The sequence below is a fragment of the Passer domesticus genome, chromosome 2 (genome assembly GCF_036417665.1).
Source record: "Passer domesticus isolate bPasDom1 chromosome 2, bPasDom1.hap1, whole genome shotgun sequence".
In the NCBI taxonomy this organism is placed as follows: domain Eukaryota; kingdom Metazoa; phylum Chordata; class Aves; order Passeriformes; family Passeridae; genus Passer; species Passer domesticus.
The window spans coordinates 54183922-54203983 of NC_087475.1; the positions used below are offsets into that span (position 1 = coordinate 54183922).

Here is a 20062-nt window from a genome sequence, read left to right on the forward strand (position 1 = left end):
TAGTAACATGAATACTTTGACATGTCTAAAACTTCAATATAATTTTATTTTAAAATACATTTGACTACATTTAGAACAATTATATAATGTAGTATCAACAACCTACAATAAAATATAGGTTTTTTGATTTTACAAACATTTTTCTCTGAAGGAAATGTAATACACTTAAGAATTTCTCAGAAACATCATAGAATCATCTTTTTTTTTTTTTTTTAACTGCTTTAGAGAGAAAAAGCATCTACAAAATTCACCCTCCCAGAAAAGAAATCTAGGAATTTTTTTCAGTTCTGGTGAACCCAGATATGCCTACAAAAGGTTACCCATAGTATATGGCCTGAAAAGACTTATCAAGACCTTGAACACAAAGACTAAAGGAAATACAACATTATACTCTGCTTCTGTGTTTGGGAGCACCCCAGAGACACAGGAACTGCATACAATATGAAAAAGATGATGCAAGACTCTATTTTGTTCCTCTTGAGTTTATCAAAAGTTATATCAGTGCTAACTAAATGAGACTAGGAGTAAAATTTTCCATAGTGATAATCTTATTTCATAATGGTTCTTTTTTAAGTGTCCACAGGGGACACAAGAAGGAGAACACCAGGTCAGATAAGCCACCATGCAAATACATTATAGTCAGTTTAATGGTGCAGTAAAGAAGACAGACTTATGATCCAAAAGGTAGGAACTGAGAACAGAATTCCCCCAGTCCAGCCTGGCAAGTCCCATCAGGAATATTTACCTGCATGTGCATATAAAAAGTGCTTTTTTTCTAACATGAGACTTAATAAAATATTTCAGAAACAACACAGTTCCATTTCACAGATATCATGCGTTTTGTGGACATTTATTTTACTTTTTACCTATATATGGTCAATGGTCATTCATAGTGGATAAACACACAAAAGTCATAGATTATGGCTCCACACCTGGTTGAACTATTCAGCAGAAATGCAGCTGGACTATGGGAACCAATTCTGTGAAATCCAGCAGGTGCTTCCCAAAGTAAGCAGCTGGGAACTAACTACTTATTTCTAACTGAAACTAACTACTTACAGTTTCTTTAATTACATGCTTCCTGTACACCACTGAATCCAATAGGCCTCACAAACACCTTCCTATAATGTAAAAGACTTAATGACAAAATGAAGTCAATGTTCTGGATTAATGCCTTCCAAAGCCACAAGCTATTAAGTAGGTGACCAGAACAATTTTCAGACATGTTCACTAATCATCAAAAGGTCCTTAGTACCTAAAAAATTACCTCAAGCATGATTTATTAATGCTTATCATTAACTTAGTGCTACTGCATTCAGTTTTTGGACAGAAAGTTGCTGCCAATCAGCCTTAAAATAAGCTCAAAAATCTTCCTACTTGTATTAATATCAGTTAAACTGCTTATGATATTTGATGGCAGGTTTTGACTGTGAAATTAGAAAAACATTGGATGATGATATGCTAGTGAGCATAAGACACAATTATAATGACAGCATTTGTTACCGTAAATGTTAGGGTATAATATCACACACGAAAATTCAAGGCAAGAGCTTAAGGAAAGATTTAAAACATATCCTTTTCTTAACTAATGCACTTTCTTAAATGTAACACATGTTTCTTATGATCACTGGGGATCACATAGAGGAAGCTATACTCAAAAGGAATTTGAATACGTAAGAGCTGATGGTTAAAGTCTTGCTGACACTGGACAAAATCTGAACATGAGGATTGGGTGGAAAAAGAACGAGGAGAATAGTATTGCATATGAAGGTTAGAGCAGAAAATTGGGGGCAATTAGTCTGGAACACTGCAGAGATGCCATTGTTCCTGGCTAGGACATTTGCTGAGACTGCAAATCACATATTTATTTATTTCTGCTGAACTAGCCTTCTATGTAATAAAGTGCTGCAAGGGCACAGACCAAGAACAGTAACATAATTCATTTAAAATTAAGTCACAGCAACCAGCTTATAGATAAATGGATAAAGAGCTACATATTTTTTCTGACATAAATTGGGTGTAACGTCATTGCAGTCAATGGAATTGTATCATTTTACATCAGGAGAGAATTTGTTCTACAACACAAGCAATAGCTTTGGCAGTTATATTCCATTTTCAATAACACCAAAGCTACAGAAAAATCCCATTTGCAGCTTCTTGTTGATCCATTTAGTTGTTCTGTCTAATGGCTAGACAGGTCCTCCAAGATTTAAAAAATAAATTAATTTCCCTGCTGGTGATATCTGAAAACAAAGGTATGGCTTTAAATTCTTACACTTTTTACATCTAAAAGTTTCACTGAGCTCAACACCACCATTTTATGATGTACAACTTTGGTACATTGTTTTCTATAGTTCTTTGTCATTTAAATTTCTGAATATTTGAGTAGCAGAAAATAGAATATCTGCATAAATGCAGATTCCATGACACCTTCAGTTCTGACATTTCCTATAAATATAGCTCAATCACTAAAGGAATGAGCTGGGAAAATTTGTCCAGATTGAACATTTAAACAGTTTTATTCTTTAATAAAATTCCCATTTTTAATTTTTTTAGACATTTTAGACATAGAAATTCTTTTGAAACTTACAGCAGCAATAAATATTTATTTTGCAAATTCCAGAATTAAAAAAATTAATCTAAATACTTGTCTCTGCAGAGGCATGGAATCCTTTCTTGCTCATATTTTGCTAGGTATTTGTTTCATTCTTGTTATCATTTTTTGTTGTTGCTCATACCGGTATTTCTCAAGTGAAGAAAGAAACTAAACTTCTTTGAGAAGACAGATGGATCTAAGAAGCCTTAGATAAGTCTTACTTTTATTCTGGAATATTTCCATATTTTTAATTCATGTTTCTGGCATCTCATGCAATCCAATAGGAAAACAGAAATGCCTTTCAGTGAAAGGGAAAGCTCTGTTCCAGAAGGTATTAGTAATTTCCTAATATTACTACATATTTCTGCATGATCTTTGAACAAGCTACGTGGACTTCTGAGAGTCTCTTATTTCTTTATATTTCTTCTTTAGTCTGTTTAAACACAGATAAACCAGGGAGAAAAAGAAAATATTCTTTTTAGTGCTGCTTGGATCACAAAGAGCTACTTACAGTTGTGACAAGCACCATTTCATCTTTTTAGAAAAAAAGGTTTGTCCATACCCTGATATGTAACATTAACAGAACAGCTTACACTGGAGGTTCGTGGAATCTGGAAACTTTAAGAAAAAATGCAGCCTGCAGTGCTGATGATTCACAACAAATTTAGACTCTGTGCTAGAGATCTGCTCTAAACATATTTTGGAGTGAGAAGTGCTGTAACTGTGTTATTGTCATATTAGGATATATCTACAAAAGGACTTGCAAACCAAGCACCAACACTATGGCTTTACTGTGTTACTCAGAAACATTTTGCTGGACTGCCACCTACATCTATAGGCCACCTTTATTCCCTGTCCAGCAATCTCCTTAATAGAAGTTCTGATCCTACTATACTGCTTTGTGCTTATACCCTGGTAAGGCTGTTAAATGTCTGGTCTCATCAGGGACTTCCAGTGTGGCCAAGTCTCCTATGTGTTTGAACAGCATCACACAACACACTTTTATCCAGTATCTTAGTAGTCTCCTAGGACAGAGACTCTGAGAACTGAATCCTCACCTCTAACCTTAGCATCCTTTGAGATGAATACTCTATTACTGTATTAAGAGTAGCTGGGACTTTTCTGTAGACTTTCTTATTGTTCAGTTTTTATTTGTCAGGTTTTGCGTAGCAGTGTGTAAAAGTGGTGTCTCAGCCTCTTACATAAAAGAACCCTTGTGCCAGAGAAATAAGTATGTCTTATTGAGTAAGAGTTTAATACCTTTCTCTACCCTCAGTATTTTCAAAGAGCTTTACTATTTCAAGTGACTCTCTGACTGGCTTGCAAGTTTCTGGGACACCTCCCTTTACCAATGCATTGAAAAAAGGAGAAAATACAGTCTTCTGCAGAACTCTCAGAAATTAGGTATTGTAGTACATAAATTCTTCTCTGGATCCTTATCAATCTCCCCAATGACCTGAAAAAGAACAAAATTGTACTGCATTTATATCCAGCACAGCATCTGAATTTGAACATAATACTACAATGTAATTATAGTTAGGCACATAGAAATGCAGATTCAAGGTAGCCATTTCTGATGGCCTCACATACACATGGAAAGGCACGTGAAATGTCATAGCCCTGCAGAATATGGTTCCTCTTTATCCATGACCAATGCACAGTATTTGTAAATTCTGAAGCATTTTATTTCAAATCTTTCTCAGATTAATAATGGCTTTGAAAGTATTAAAATAAATTCGCCCTCTTGGAATGTGACAAAACCAGTGGAGTTTCAGCAGATATGTACATTATTTGGTAGCAACAACAACTTTGTGTTTCATTCATATCAAAGGATCCAATCTCCTTTATAAGCAAAGGGATGTGTTCACATACCAATGAAATGCAATCACCACAGGTGACATACAGCAGATTTCCTCTTCCAGCTTTTTTTTAAATTTTAAGTTTACATAACTGTTCAGCAGTGGTAATGGAAAAGAATCTCAGAGATGAGATAAATTGTCTGCACTGATATTTTTTTTTTTTAATTTCCTGAACCCAGTAAAATGTGTTGTAAAGTTTCAGGGTCAACTACAGTCACAGTTTTAGAAAAGAAGAGGGCTAAATTAGGCCCTTAACACATAAACAAAGGTTTGAGAAAAGTTACTTACTAACCTACTGATCACTAGCCATCTCAGCTAGGTTGAGAGCTGTTTGATGAGTGATTATTTGGGTAGGGATAAGTGACTGTTACTAGCAGAGGAATGTTTGAGAGAAGAAAAAGTGTTCACATAATGAAAGGGCTTAAGATGTCAATAAGGATGCCAAATGTTTATGGCAGTGGCATTCAGCAGTTAGCTGTGATTCACGGGTTTATAAACAAAAGTAATTTAGTTTGTTAATTACAATAACACCTGCAAAACTGAAGAATTCTGCTATCGTTTATGAGGCACAAAGTGTGGAAACAAAACAATAGAACTTTCAAAATCTGATCATTAAGGGTTTTCTACTAGCACGTAAGTCCACCAGAGTACCACTGAAAGAACTTTAAAGTGTTCTCAGTCTTTCCTGTTCAGTCCCTGTCTTGCATTACAGTTTCCCATGCTCCTAGTCCTTCAGTTGATTATTTTAGCACAGTGGATAGGTGTTTGATGTGTGAGAGGCCTCGAATGGATATTGTCCAGGGAAAGTTTGATTCAATGAAATAGCAAGTCCTTTCACAGGAAGACCAGTGCACAAACTACAGATGTCTCAAATAATTCACCTGACTTGTGGATTCCAAACCCCTCTTTTCTGCATATGACCCAACTACGAGAAAGTAGGCTGTGACCTATGTGACTCTTCCTAGTGGTCCATATCCAGACCTGTTTTTTTCTACACTTCTAAATTTTCATTCTATTTTCTGAAATTCACTGTTACTCTTCCATTTCTTCCACAGATGTGAAACTGTTTTCAATCTGAACTTATTATACATAGTAAAGACAAATAGAAAAACAGATGACTCAGTGGAAAACATGCATCTGCTAACACCCCTACTAATACACCAGGGATGATCTGCACACAATTTATGTTTAACAGGATTTGGAAAAATTATCCATATCTTATGGCAGCAAGAGGGTAAGATTTCTTTCTGAGTTAAATATAACTGTTTTTTGAGGCACATACAGATAGAAATACCTACAAAAGTTACCCTCTATATAAGGAAGCAACAGCAAAGTACACAGTGAAGGAACTTGAAGACACTTCTATATAAAGCTGATCTGAGTTGATGTCACAGGATTACAAGTTATATTAAAAAGAAGGGAAATGAAAGCCACAGGATGATATCCATCAAAGTAGTGTAGCAAAGTATATAAACCATCCTTTGATAGCTATCAAGCATTGGATGTCACTGAACAGCAGTAAATACAATAAAATCCTGTATTGGTCATTTACTATCGTATGTTGGGCAGCCTCATGCTAAGTGGTACTATGCATACTGTGCATGCATAACAGAGAATGCAGTTACCTCTCTGGAGCCACCTAATTTTCTTTATGAAAAAGATTTCCACATTAATCAAAGTGAGTAGGAAGGGCTACTCTGTTCAACTTCCTTTTCTGTCCTCTGGCCATTTAATTTCTGCCCACTTGCCAGCATATTTACATTAATAAAATCTACTTTAAAGATGCAATGGTTAGAGGAGATGCACTGGAGAACTTGCAACTAAATAATGTCATTTAGCTAATTAAGTTAGACTGGTAATAAAGCTAATGATAGAAACAATAGTTTTGGCAACTAGCACTGAGTTCTGTGAATAAGAATATGATTGCTGCTTGGATCCTATTCACCTTTAAAGCTGCCATTTTGGCGTTCATAAAGTAAGCATGGCTTTGTGGAAAAAGAGTGCTTTCAGAGACGCATGGTCAGTAATGACTACAGAATCGGGATTAAACAGGCTGTTTAAGATTCTGTGTGTGTGTCATGCCAAACTTCATTCTCCAGAGGGCTCAGAAGCTCACAGCCAGCATCTTCTGGAAATGTGTCACCTTCGGTTGCTATTGATCAGTAGCTACCTACTGTTGTGCTGGAGATTCAGCTTACCAGCAACAAAGTCCTGCAAGCACCAAGGGTGCTGCACAACAGTGCACAGAGCTTTTTGATGAACAAAGTAAAGAAAGAGATATCTTTGAATAAGGTCAGAAATTACTCAGTGATAACATGTTTTCATGTTATCTGTGAAAGCATCACCACAGCTCAGTTGACAGAGGTGAGAGACTATGCCAAAACACTGAGAAACAATCACACAGGCTATCTTGTTTTTTAGTACTGAAGAAAAGAGCTTTGTTCTCTTGGCTTTTTGTCTTCATTTTTATCCAATTGAATTTGCACTGCTTTACTTCAGTTACACCTAACAACATCATATGAAAAGTGATTTATTTTTAATGTATCACAAAAATAGTTCCTAAAGATGGTTCTTCTAAACTACAAAAGCCCCAAAAGTTTATAATAATTTCAATTAAAAAATAAAAATTGCCTGAGATAAATACACATGCAAAAAAAGAAATAAAGCTACGACAAATGGGATGCACAAAAGTCACCAACGCGCACACAGGCATCTAAGTTCAGTTTACAGTCCAGTCAACCTATGGACTTTCTGCCTAACTTCCTTCCTGGAAACCCATGGGCCATTGGGACTTTGTATTATGTTCCCTCTTGAAATCAAGGTCCAAAACTTAGCTACAAGAAACTTTTATTTTTTTGTCATGCTCATTGGAGTGAAAAACCTGTGCTGATTGCACCTACCTATTCTCTGCAGCCCCTGAAATCATGGCACAGGTCTGTTCAGCCCCCTGGCAGGCAGAAAAGTCCTTCTGAGGTTATTGTGCTCAGGTGGAAGATATGCTTCATGCTTTGAGTAATCATCTGACTTGTTTCCTTGAAAAATCCTTTACAAAACTACACATCTCCACCCAAACAGTTGCAAAGAGGGGCATGTGGAAGAGAATTAAAAATGAAGTCAAGAGAGAAGAAAACTTTGGTAGATGCATAAGAAGATGCATGGATATTTTGTCTCAAGCCATTTGTGGACTTTTCAGAAGGATGTATCACCAGGGAACCGAGTCTTTTTTGTCTAAGTTTCTGCAGTTATTTCCCATGTGGTTTCCTCCAACATTTACAAAAAATCCACATTCAATTTAGAATAATAGCACAGTCATTATCTAACTGGTTATACTTAACTTTGGCAGGGGCAAAGTTACTGAAAGGCAGTATTTTTCCTTCCCATATCAGCCTCATTTTTGTGATTGACAACTGACTGACTGATTGACTCCCTTTTGGTTTTATGAGCATATTTGCCCTTTTATTCACATTTCCAACTTTCCAAAGGCAGTTTGGAATGGTTGGATAAAATTTGCATCAATATCAGGCTATTAGTGTGTAATTAGTAATGTTGTTTGCACCAGAGAACATGCAACTACGGGAAAAGAGGGGATGGGGGCGAAAGAAAGTCTAAAGCCCAGCCTTAAACATATGCTGTATATGTACTGTAATGGAGGAAAGAAACATCAAGTTATTTACAAAACCTGGAGAGATCTCCAGCCTGCTATTTATTACAGACAGCAGTGTTCAGCAGGCTTAATAAATAGATGTGCCCTTCAGACTGCTCTCAGTTCGTCCTATCATGTCTCTTTCCATCTTCTGCCTTATAACATTTTCTATGCCTTGTAAACTGATAGGAATTCATTCCTCAATGGCCATACACAGAGGTTAATAAGCTCCCAGCAGCAGCTGACTTGGCACTAGAGGAAAAATACTCAACACTACACACAATTTAGAAGTGTTACCTTCATATTCCCTTCCCTGTTTTGGGAAACCATAAGTCTTCTTCCACTTCAGTTCGTCTGGATATAGACTGGCAGTGTGGTAAGTCTTTCCTCTTGTCCTGGTGTCCAAGAGGCTGTTCATTGTGAAAACTGCAAGTTGATGTGACACTGAGTCAGCCAGAGACATGAGGCAGGTGTGCCAACATTGTTCCCTACGTCAAACCACAAAACAGGGCTTTTGGTGTTAAAAATCATTATTCATTAGGTCACAGGGTAGGATGAGGGAACAATTACAATAGAGAAAAGGAAAATTTCTGGGGAACACAGCTTAAATTGTTTGAGAACAAATCTCTTCCCTATCCACTGTGTCTGTCCTTCCTTCTGACCTTGTTCTCCATCCTGCAGCTTTCACAGTGGATTGCAGCAGACTCCCTCTGACTGTCTCTGAAAGTTTCCTTTCTGTCACCTCTGTGTCTGTGCTCTCTGCTTTCTCGCCGATTTGCATGCCAGCTGCAGGCTCCCTGCCTGCTCCACCCTGCACTTGCCAAAGGTTGTCCAGCAAAGCCTCTAAACGCACTCTCGGAGATAACACCATCTCATCTCCCTTCAGAGGGTGCAAAATCCAGGACAAAACAAAGCAGCAGCTTTTGACCTTGCTGTCCAGCACAGCCTTTTAGAAAAACATACTGCTTATGGAAACTGTGAACAAACAAGTAACTCAGGCTGTTTAACATGTCACTGTGACACGGTGGTGAGCGGTAGGAAAGGCTAAAAGAATTTAGGGGATTATTGGGGGACAAGCAACTAATCCTATGTCTATTTCTCTCACATTTCTTACATCGTAAAATGTCATTCACTTGTGCAGCCATGAAGCAGAGGACTTGCTTGTTTAAGAAGAACAGATCAGTAAGGTACTGAGGATTTCTATTCCTCAGAAGGATTCCTTCCAAGGTGATAAAAGATCATAGTTATCTATACTGGCACAAACAGCAAGGTGTCTCTGCCTTGTAATATTAGAGCCGAAATATGACACTTTCTGTGCCTTAAATTCAATTTTTTTATCCTTGGAAGCCATGTACAAATTCCACTATAAAATAAATGGAGTTTTGCACCAAGTGTTGAGAATGTTAGAGGTTAGACATATTCTCTACCTCCTGCCTCATCTATGCCCTGCCATCTCTATATATTTTCATACATATGCAAGCTTATGCTGTAAAATGTTCATAGCAAGAGTTTGCTATAAAAAATGTTATGCATTATACCTGATAAAATGCTAAAATGAAATGGAATTAAAAAAAGCTGTGAAATACACCTTGGATGCTGAATGATGCTGCACCAGGAAATGTACCTCACAGGAAATTACGAAACCTGTAACCAAAAGCATGACACCAATCAATCCAGGAGAAAAACTAATATGCATGATGCCTGGGTTTCATGTGCTCAGTGAGCACATTGACATAATAAGGCTTTTTATTATTTGAATGTGCTGTACCAGAAGTGAAAGTATAAAACGTACACTGTCACTAGTTTGGAATAAGGTCTGTAGCAGTCTGCTGCAAAGGAACCAACCACAAATGGGGGAAAAGGAGATATCTAAATAGGCAAGCCTTTCTATTAAAAACAAACAAACAAACAAACAAAAAAAAAACCCACCCCAAAAAAACAAACAAAAAACCCCACCCCAAAACCACTAAACAAAACACCTGGAAGAATGCAAACAATTGATAGAGATATTTTTTCCCCCTACAGTTTTTTTTCAACTATAATCCTTAATAGATTTTGAGACAGTAATGTCAAAATTTAAAAGTCCTCAGCTTACATCTTTTTTAATTTTCCTGTTCCTTGCAATTAAATTCAATAATATGAGCAATGTTGATGGATTTTTTCCACCTTTTTTATTCCTCCAGTTCCTCAGTTTCTTAAAATTCTGAAGTCATGAAAGCACTAAAAGAAATATTAAACCCTGAAATTTTTCTAGTCAGCCCTCTTCCAACATTCATTTTTTTAAAGTTAAATATTTCTTCTTTTGCCATTCTGAAGCTTTCATAAGCCCAAAGTTGCAAATATAAAAAAAAGCCCTAACAGAGCTATCATGCAGTGCATTGAACCCAATGGCACAAATAGGTTAGAAGTAGAAAGGACAAGTAAGGAAAATCTAAAAAAAATGAAACAAAACCCACTTATTTCAAAATTAGTAACCTTTAAAAATGCATGTATACATGTATTTTTTGCTTGTGTCTTTTCTTCTCGTTTGATCTTTTCAGTGCTGAAAAATGAAATTCATGATTCATTTATGTTTTTGGCTTTGCACAAATGTTTCTCTGCTTTTCAATAAATTCTGCTCACAACATGTAAATATCTGTGACAAAGACCATCCCCCTGGAGTGGTACAGGATGCATTGCTAAGCAACATTTTTTTAGTTTGCTTTGGTTTTGTCCTTTTGTTCTCTCTTGGAGTTCTTTTAGTCACTTGCTGTCTTACTGTGCGAATGCAGAGGGAAGTTCCACCAGGGCCCCTCTCTGCAAGTATATGCTATGTAAAGAATTCAGATTTCAGAGAGCCCATACAGAAGATCATGACATTTCTTAACTGACTTGGAATCTGATGTTCAGAAACAGAATCCCACTGGTATATGGGAATATAAACTTAGGGTATTTCCACTTTAGATTTCCATTATTCCCTGAGTGGATGGGTCTGCTGAAGCCTCAATTTCAGAGAAGAAAATTAACTTTTTCACTTTTCCCCCCTTCTCCTACTTTTTGTGTTTTAATTTGTAAAAGAAATCTGAATATATAGACTAGATGGGAATCACAGAGCACTCCAGCAAGGTCCTTAACTAGGAGTTGAACAGTGAGAACTTGAAGATGTGCTGGAGTCCGCTGTTGCCTTTGACCCACTGTTGAGACAGGCTCAGCTTGTCTGAGCCTCACATAACTAAAAATACGCAGAAAAACCCATAAAAGATACTCCTTGCATTGATGGAAATCAAGCATAAGCCTGAAAGCCTAAATGTGAATCTCCATACTTAAAATGTTTTTAAATTCTTAATGGACATATATACTCTAAAATTGGCAATATGAAGAGCAGGAATGCAAGCACTCTCACATTCGTAGATAAATCTGTGGTTGTGCAAAGTCCTCCCAATAGAGCAAACTTTGCCAAAAGCTAAAAACACAATATCAAACTTGGGTCTTTTCCTTAGAGAGAGAGAAAAAAAAAATAAAGCTTGGATTGTTTTTTTTCTTTTTTAAACAGGTAAAAGCTGCTTCTGAAGCTGTCATTTGAGAATATGAAGCTTTTCATGCCCTCAAACCATAAGGTGTCTTCCTGCCTCCCTCTTATTGAGGCCTGCATTTCTGTTAATGCTGATGTTAGGGGTGCATGGCAGTGGTTTCAAATGGGTTTGCAGCTGACCAACAGCAGTCAGAAATTGTAAGTTTCCAGATGTTTATGACAAAATTAATCTCTACAGACAAGGAAATCTTATATTGGTATGAGGCTGGCAGCTCCAAGGCAACCTTGACATAAATTTTCAGCAAACATATTCCTGCCATTGCAAGCTGTGCTATCCTATCAATTCAGTGTGATTATCTAGTCCAATACTGGGAATCCACATTTAATAGATGGTTTCAGCAGCAATCCTCTGACACCTTCAGCTAAAGCTTGTTCTCACTATCTTCTTTACCCTCATCTATATTGCTGCCTATAAGGAAGCTCCCCAGTTCCATGAATTGGAATGTAAGGGCAGATATTTGCTTCATAAACTCCTGCTATTTCTCAGCTGCTTGTCAGTGCAGTGGAGGATTTTCAATACAGCATGTAATTAACTATTACTGAAAAAGTAAAAACTAAGTGTAGCAGGTAAAAAATGTGATTTGTCAGGGTTGTTCCTTTTTACAGATTTTTAAATTGCACCATGTCTCTCCCAGAAATGAATCCATGAATGACTATAGTATTTTTACCAATGAACTGTACTTGTGGAAGTGGAAATTCCTGGCTTCCCTCCAGAAATATAGACACTCTATGAGCAGAAACAACACCTCAACATTTCATATAATAGGGCAGTAGTGCGGATGATTACAGGACACTTAGCCTGCTGATAGTTCATGGACATCCCTACCCACTTTAACAACAATACTCATTTGCAATGAGCTAGCAAAATTAATTTTGTGCAGAAGTTGCATTTTGGAAAGTAGTAACTGCAAGAATTTTGCTTTGAGGCTTCACACTTGGAACAATTGTATTTGTGTGATTTATTCCACTGAGCACAGAATCCATTTTTTCAAGCACTGAAGCTATTTGGTGAGGACAGCTTGAGACAATCTGGCAGTGCCTTTAACACTGAGCTGTATCACCCCACAAGGGCAATAGAGGTCAAGGCATTAGGGCACTGACTACCTGACAACTGTGCAACTTCACTGTGATACTATCAAATAACAGCATGTATAAAATGTAAATATTCCAATCAACCCAGCAATTAAGCATAAAAGTATTGTTGCATAACTACTAATCAAAATTCCTAGTTGAATTTTAACAAACTTACACAGATGCTGCTTTCTTTCTCCTTTGTTTTCCTAACTCATGTCCTTTTTTCTTGGCATTACCTCTGTTTCTTGCTTCAATCTTGGCCTTTGTGACTACAGCCTTTTCTTGTCAGAATACTCCCACATCTTTTGCTACATAGTACTTCTAAAATGTGTATCATTTCTACAGCTAGATTGGATAAAGCATTCATTTGCTACCAAAAAAAAAAAAAATAGTATCTACTGCAAGAGATCACATTTTCCCATTTGGAGCTCCTATGGACTGCTTCCATTTCCCCAGCTATCTCAAGATAGGAAGCCCAGCTGTTTGCTTTTTTCACTTCTTTCATTAGAGTTCACACTTTACCTCCAGATACCCTGCTAGAGCAACTGTCTTCCTACACCAAAGCCCTCTGGAGATGTATAAACATTAGTGAGCATGTTAGAAGCACTAATGTGCAGAAATTTACCCTCTGCTGCATATGTGGCCTCTCGAGCTCTGTGCAGGAGTGTTCTTCTGTCTGAAAACAAAAAAGAGTGGATGAAATGAGTTCTTTGCTGCAACACATTTTTTTCCTCCTTCTAAATCCATTTACCAAGGAAACACCCAAAATTTTGTTGAGTTGTGGCTGATGGGGCACCTATCCTGCAAGGTTGTGATCTCTGTCTCCTCAGGAAGAACTTGGGGTGCATTTCCTCCATCCTCTCTACCTTTGTCTGCCATCAGCTCTGTGGTCTCTTTCTTACCTGAGAAAGCAAGATCTTTTTAATATAGGAATATGCTGAAACAGTATTTTTAATTATTTTACCAATGCTACTGCTACTTGATCACAATGAAATGATGGTCCTATTTTCCTTTTCACAAAACTTTATGAGAGAGTCACTAAAATAGGAAAAGCATAATCTGAGAGGTATCTTCTTTCTTTTAGATTCATTCCTGCAAATGTTTGCAACTTTCCTTGTCAGAGAATAATCACTGGATGCAGTAGCATTTTTGTTAATTTGGTCACCATTCTAATACTTACAGTACTCCTATAATATGCACCCAAATTAATATAAGCTTATTGTTGGATGTAAGTGATGTCGACCTTCAAAATGGAATGGTTACTCCAAAAATAACAACATTATAAAAGGAAAATTTTTTGCCTTTTTTTGCCATTATTGTGCTATCAAAGTGGTTAACTTGACAGCTTTAAGAAAATTTTGTTGTGATTAATTAATGTATTGTGTCTTGCTTGATTTTATTTCATACCACAATTTTTAATTCATTTAGTTAACAGTATAGCCTCATTAAGCAATGATATGTTTTTAAATGCAGCTCATTTGTAAAACAGATATTGAGTAACATCTTAATGCACCTCTTGCAACTTGAGTTCTATATAAATTGCACTCTTGCCTGACCCATAACTGAAATTAGACACAGTCTTAGATATTTAAATTCTTGCAACATAATATGAAACTCTGACAAACAAAAGTGGGATAGATCCTTCTTTGGCAAAGCAAGGATAGCAGGGAGCTGCAGAATGTGAAGATGCTTAGGGTCTAGACAGAAAAAAAGCCTACAACATCAGTTGAGACAAACAATAACAACTTTCCAAGCAGCTTTCTTATTTATATATAGGTATTTTATTGGTTGGTTAATCTTGGTTTGTGGCTTGCTTGTTTTTAATAGAAAAGTCTGATAAATATTTTAACCTATAAAGTGGCAGAACTGAACTATGAAAAGGAGAGAGAGAGAGACTTGTATAACTCATCACCTTTTGTTGAAATGGATTTTTGTTAATTGTTGCCTCTTACTGCAGTTAAGGTGGGAGATGGAAATCTAGTAATGTCAAGTTGTGAATATAAGATGACATTCACAATGTGCCTCTCTTTTACAACCTTTCACAGATATTGTTTCCTACCATAGTGGCCAAAAAATTATTTGATTAATTAAGAATTTTTATTTTCTGGATCTAGTTAGGTTTTAAGAATACTTTTTATAAATTTCTTAGTGCAATTTGAATTGCATTATAAGAAGCACAAATAGATAAAGGTGACTGGTTAAAACTACATAATATATAGTTTATTTCCTTTTTTCTATTATGGCAATTTGATACAATATTTTGTCACCCTAACAGAACTAAAAACCAGGTTTCACACTAATAACGGATGCTAGCCTAATTTCTCTAAATGCCCGTGATTAAATGAACAACCTTAAGGCATCCAAATATTCTGTTGTGACAGTTTCCTAGGATGCCTGGAGTCCCAAAAGCAGGGCGCGTTCAGCAACACTTAAAAAAGTAAATAAAACGGAAGATTGCCATGGCAACTGTCCGGCCGGGCGCCCTGCGAGCCTCGGCCGCTCGGGGCCCTGCCGGGGAGGCCAGGCTGGGTTGCCGTGCAGTACCCGCGAGCGGCCTCTAGATGCCGCTGTTTACTGCGGTTCGGCCGCGCTCGGCGGGAGCCGCTCCAGCCCAAAGCCGCGCTGCCCGCCTGGCGGCCGAGCTCCCGGCGGGCTCGGGGAATACAAGCAGAGCTTCTGTATTTATCTGTAAAACTAATAATAATAATAATAATAATAATAATAATAATAATAATAATAATAATAATAATAATAATAATAATAATAATAATAATAATAATAATAATAATAATAATAATAATAATAATAATAATAATAATAATAATAATAATAATAATAAAAAATCCCCAAATTTGTACTTTTTGTACTTTCTTTTTCCAATAGGATTGCTCTCTGAAATACAATTAAAATAGTTTTCATTGCATCCATAAAATGTTCCACAGGAACGCCTTCCTAATTACAGAAACTCCTTCTTACATACTCACATCTCAATTATTCTGGATGTCTTTGTTTAAAAATGACACTGTATAAATATTAATCCTTTTCCTCCCAACTATTCTTTGTTCCATGATCTACATTCATTGTAGCACAGTAAATTTGAGATCATTAGATCAGTTACTGCTATTTAGATGTAAATGTCTTGAAGGAAGATTAATTACTCTCTAATTTGGATCCTTTTTTTATTTTAATCGGGATAATGAAGACATTCTCTGACACTTATATGAGAATTAAAAAAAAAAAAAAAACACTCATAAATCGACATAACCCACATAAACACAAAAAAACCCAACAAACAGAAACTTCCCTTGAGCCTCCATATCACACAGTTCACAGCAGATAAAATTTTGGAAAGTGTATGGGTAATTTTTTTGGCATTTAAGCTAGTAAATGAGGTTAGGTGAAGCTCCAGGAAGCCATTTAGTAGTTGAAATGTTCATGTTCAAATTGCATATCACTCACAGGAGCATCTTAGTTCCCTCTAGAAGATGGGAGAAGTGCAGAATTACTGAGTGCTATCTTTCAGAAAGGAAAGAGAGACCATTCTTTCCTTTATACCAGTCAGAGAAGCAGAAACTCTGACTAGCATGGTGATCTATCCACAAGCACATAGACAGCATGTATTGATACACGTAACTTCTCAGTTTGGACCTCCTGGCAGATTCTCTCTAAGAACAAGAGAGTGCTGTTTAGGCAACTGAAAGCAATTGTTATCAGGAATGCTTTTGAATTACCTGCTATAGACCTCTTAGAAGTGGAAAACGAGCCACCAAGAAACACTCCTATCACAGGATAGAAGCTCATTATAGTTCTCTGAGGAAGCAGGACAGCTGAGAGGCTTTTTTCCTTTGTCTTGTGTGACTCAGGCATGCACCACCCTTTTGTGCACCACCTGCAACCCATTGATTACTTGGGGAGGGTCAGCCTTACTGACACTGTGAAGGATTTTCTTGAATGACAGTTTCATGCAAGGGATGTACACAGCTCATGGAATAAAGAATGCAAGCCAAGAATCTCTCTCCAGTCTTGTCTACTATGCCTGGGAATCGGCACAGACATATACAACATGCCACAGCAGGTTGTATATGCATATATTATCAAAGTGAACAGCATCATCAGGAGACACAGCTAAGAAGTTCTTCTAGGAGTTGTGATTTTGAATCTATAAAGATAAAACCCAAGTAAGCGCCTTCTAGGCTAGAGGAATACTAAAACCATTTAAACATAAATTTCATGGTTGTGCTTGAAAATAGAGCAAAACAAAATGCACTATGTTTTACACAAAGCTTGATTCTGTAAGCATGCACTGTTTTATCCACTGAGAAAAGGAACAGGATCTTATTTCTAGATTCTGAAATGACTTGAGATGTGCATTGCTTAGATAGGGTGAAAATAAGAGATTTTTGAACAGCCAAAAAATCACAAATGTAGCTTCTCAGGGCTATTTAAATTGAAGAAGCTGTGGACAAACTTCCTTCAGTTAGAGTATTCAAGGTAAGACTTTTAGGATTGCATTGTGAGATAGATGCCTAGGTACTGTCCATAACTTACTTGAGGCAACTAAGATATTTTTAGACCTGTTTTTGGGACTTTGGCAGTTTTTTAACCTTATAGCTTCTTAGACGTTCTCCAGTATTATGCAAGATCTACTGCACATCAGAACAAGTAGTATCAGTGTTAATGAGAACAGAATTTGTGACTACACACTTGAATTGGAGCTCCCTTAGGCTAAGTGGGGGTACTGATATAATAAATTATAATGCTAACTGAAATAATGCAATTAAAGAAAGAATTATGAAAATGAGCCTCCTGTCCTTATTTAGTGGGGAGGAGCTGTTTTTTTGATATTACCTTCTATTAATACTATTAAAACATGCAGGTCCTAATCCAAGACCAAATGAGTTTCTTATGCATTAAAGCCCATGTTCAGGCACAGCATAATTCTGCTTAATGAACAACTTTTTCGTTTCCACTTTTGGGAAAACTGAAGCATAGAAAATTCTGCAAGAGAATCAGTTATGTTCAACTTTTAAAGGCTGATTCAAAGCTATTATCTACTAATAAATAAAAAAGTAACAAGATAGAAAGATTACTCATTAGCCGTAGATGTGTCTCTACCAAAGAAACCAAGCTTTGGCAAAAGCCTTTACCTTGCAGTATTTTACATTAAATGTTCAAAGCAACAGATGGGTCTGGCTGACGAATACTTGCATTGTTGTTCCACTGAGAAAGTGTAGGGCAGTGAGTTACCACAGACTAAAGCAGAGTGACAAAAACACTTTTGTCAATGGAATGGAGATTTTCACTCATGTTCACAGACTTAGATCCAAGATCAAATGCTTAATGGGGATAAAACCTGAAAGCTCACAATTCCACAGGTTGTCTTGTAGTAGGATATGTGTCTGTACAGAGAAAGATTCTTGCTATACCATCTTTACAATGCATCTTTTGGGCTAGCAGACAGTCTCTTTGTTCACTTAAATTCAAGCATGTTAATAAGAATCTCATAGTTTTTCAGTTTGCATTTCTTTATTATTTCTGTCAGTAATGAAAAGCATATTATTGTGCTGAATACAGCTGGCTGTCTCATTGTGTATCCTGAAGTACTCTGGCACTCATGCTGTTAGAATAAATACTAATATTTCAGTAAGACTCCTTACATTTCTCAGTCAAGAATCAGCTGAACAGGAATGCAAACCAAGCAGCAGCTGAAGCACATCTTCTTGAAATGACTAGTGTTCAGTGTATCAAGTTTACTGAATTGCACAGGAGTTTTGTGGAATTGACAGCACTGAAGCAGTGGGGGAGAAAAATGCTTTATAATTATTACTCCTCACTGGTATGGTAATAGTATATTGAAGGTGGATCTGGTTTTACAATGACTAACATAATTTGTTGTGCCTTAAAATAAAGGACCTCACAATTACAGAAATAAGATAAATGTATCATTTTTGTATTATACCTTCATGTGTTTTTCCTCTGGCATTGGGTACATTTTACCTGAGTTTTCAGTCCAAGAAAATCTGTAAGTTTCTTTTTCTATTGCCCAGATTTACTGTCTTCAGTGACAAATAGTTATATAGATATATTCTATAGTGAAGAAGAATGTCTAAAGAGGACTGTGAATAAACTCGACTTACTGTTTTTCAAAATATTCTGTCTTGGAAACAAGTATCCTCTCCTCATTACAGGCCTGAGTTTTGCAAGCACAGATATACATGAATCAGACAGAGGCCTTCAGTCTATCTAAGCTTTAAAAAGATAAAGGGGAAAGACAAAGATATGAAAGGGAATCTAAGAACTGATCCCTGTAAATCCATCTGAAAATAACAACTTTCTGGCCTATGTCAAAACAAACTTTGTCAGTGAAAAAAGACTGTGGCACTTCCAAGCTATTCCTAATATTGCATTTTTCAGATTATAAGGTGTCTTCCTAGGAGGGGGGATTTTCCTTGCTCTCACAACCTGACTCTGCCCAAGCCCATTGCAGGAAAAAGGGTGATGGGGTGCCGTGTTAGGTTTTGCTGTAGACCACTGAGGCATCCTCCTGCCTCTGCTAGGACTAAAAGCAATCTAATCTACCTGTCTAGACAAGGCTTTGCACTGGTCTGATCCCTTTCTTTGGTGCTGCTTGTGACATCCAGAAATTTGACAAGGAAAGCAATTATTGATCAGTCTGAAGTGTGTTTTGCAGTGATAATTGTCTAAGCATGACTGAGTGATGCCCCTGTAGATAGGTGCTTACTTATTTCCGAATGCATGTCGTCCTCAGAGTGACAGAAACACTGATAAGAGAGAGGACAAAATTACTAACTTTGATGGAGTTTGTGTTGAAACATCTGCTGCTTGTCAACATGGGAGGCAGAAGCAACAATTTGTTAGTAATAAAGAAGGAAAACCCATGAAACTCCAATTTATTCTTCCTCTAAACTATTTTCTAAGAATGCCCAGTTAGTTTCCATAAAGAGAAAATACTGCCCCATTACCTGTATATTTTTACTTTGCTTACATTATTACTTACATGACAACACATTATTTACTTTAAGACTTTGAGTAACTTCTGCCCATTAAGAAACCTGGACAATAAAGTCGCTAAATGGAACAGTGAAAATCTATGGAGAAGTCATATTGTGGTCATTTAGATTCTTCTCTTGCCTAGAACCTAATATTTTTTAGGATATTGAACGGAGCATAAATGACAGCAAAGATATTTGGTGACATTTCCTATTCTGTGAACACATACCAAACACAGACCTGTAATTTTTCCCCATTGTTTTTGTGAGAGTAATTTTGTTTGGATTAATCCTTTATTTCAGGCTCAG

The 20062-nt window shown here is 36.7% G+C and overlaps 1 long non-coding RNA gene across 1 annotated transcript; it reads right to left on the reverse strand.

Annotated features, from left to right (window-relative positions):
* Window positions 1-135: 135 nt before the first annotated feature.
* Window positions 136-13420, reverse strand: LOC135295424 (uncharacterized). The gene is made up of 3 exons (XR_010357517.1): window positions 13369-13420; window positions 8396-8524; window positions 136-4052 (listed from the first exon to the last, which is right to left on the reverse strand). It is a non-coding gene; the product is annotated as an uncharacterized LOC135295424 (long non-coding RNA).
* Window positions 13421-20062: the final 6642 nt, after the last annotated feature.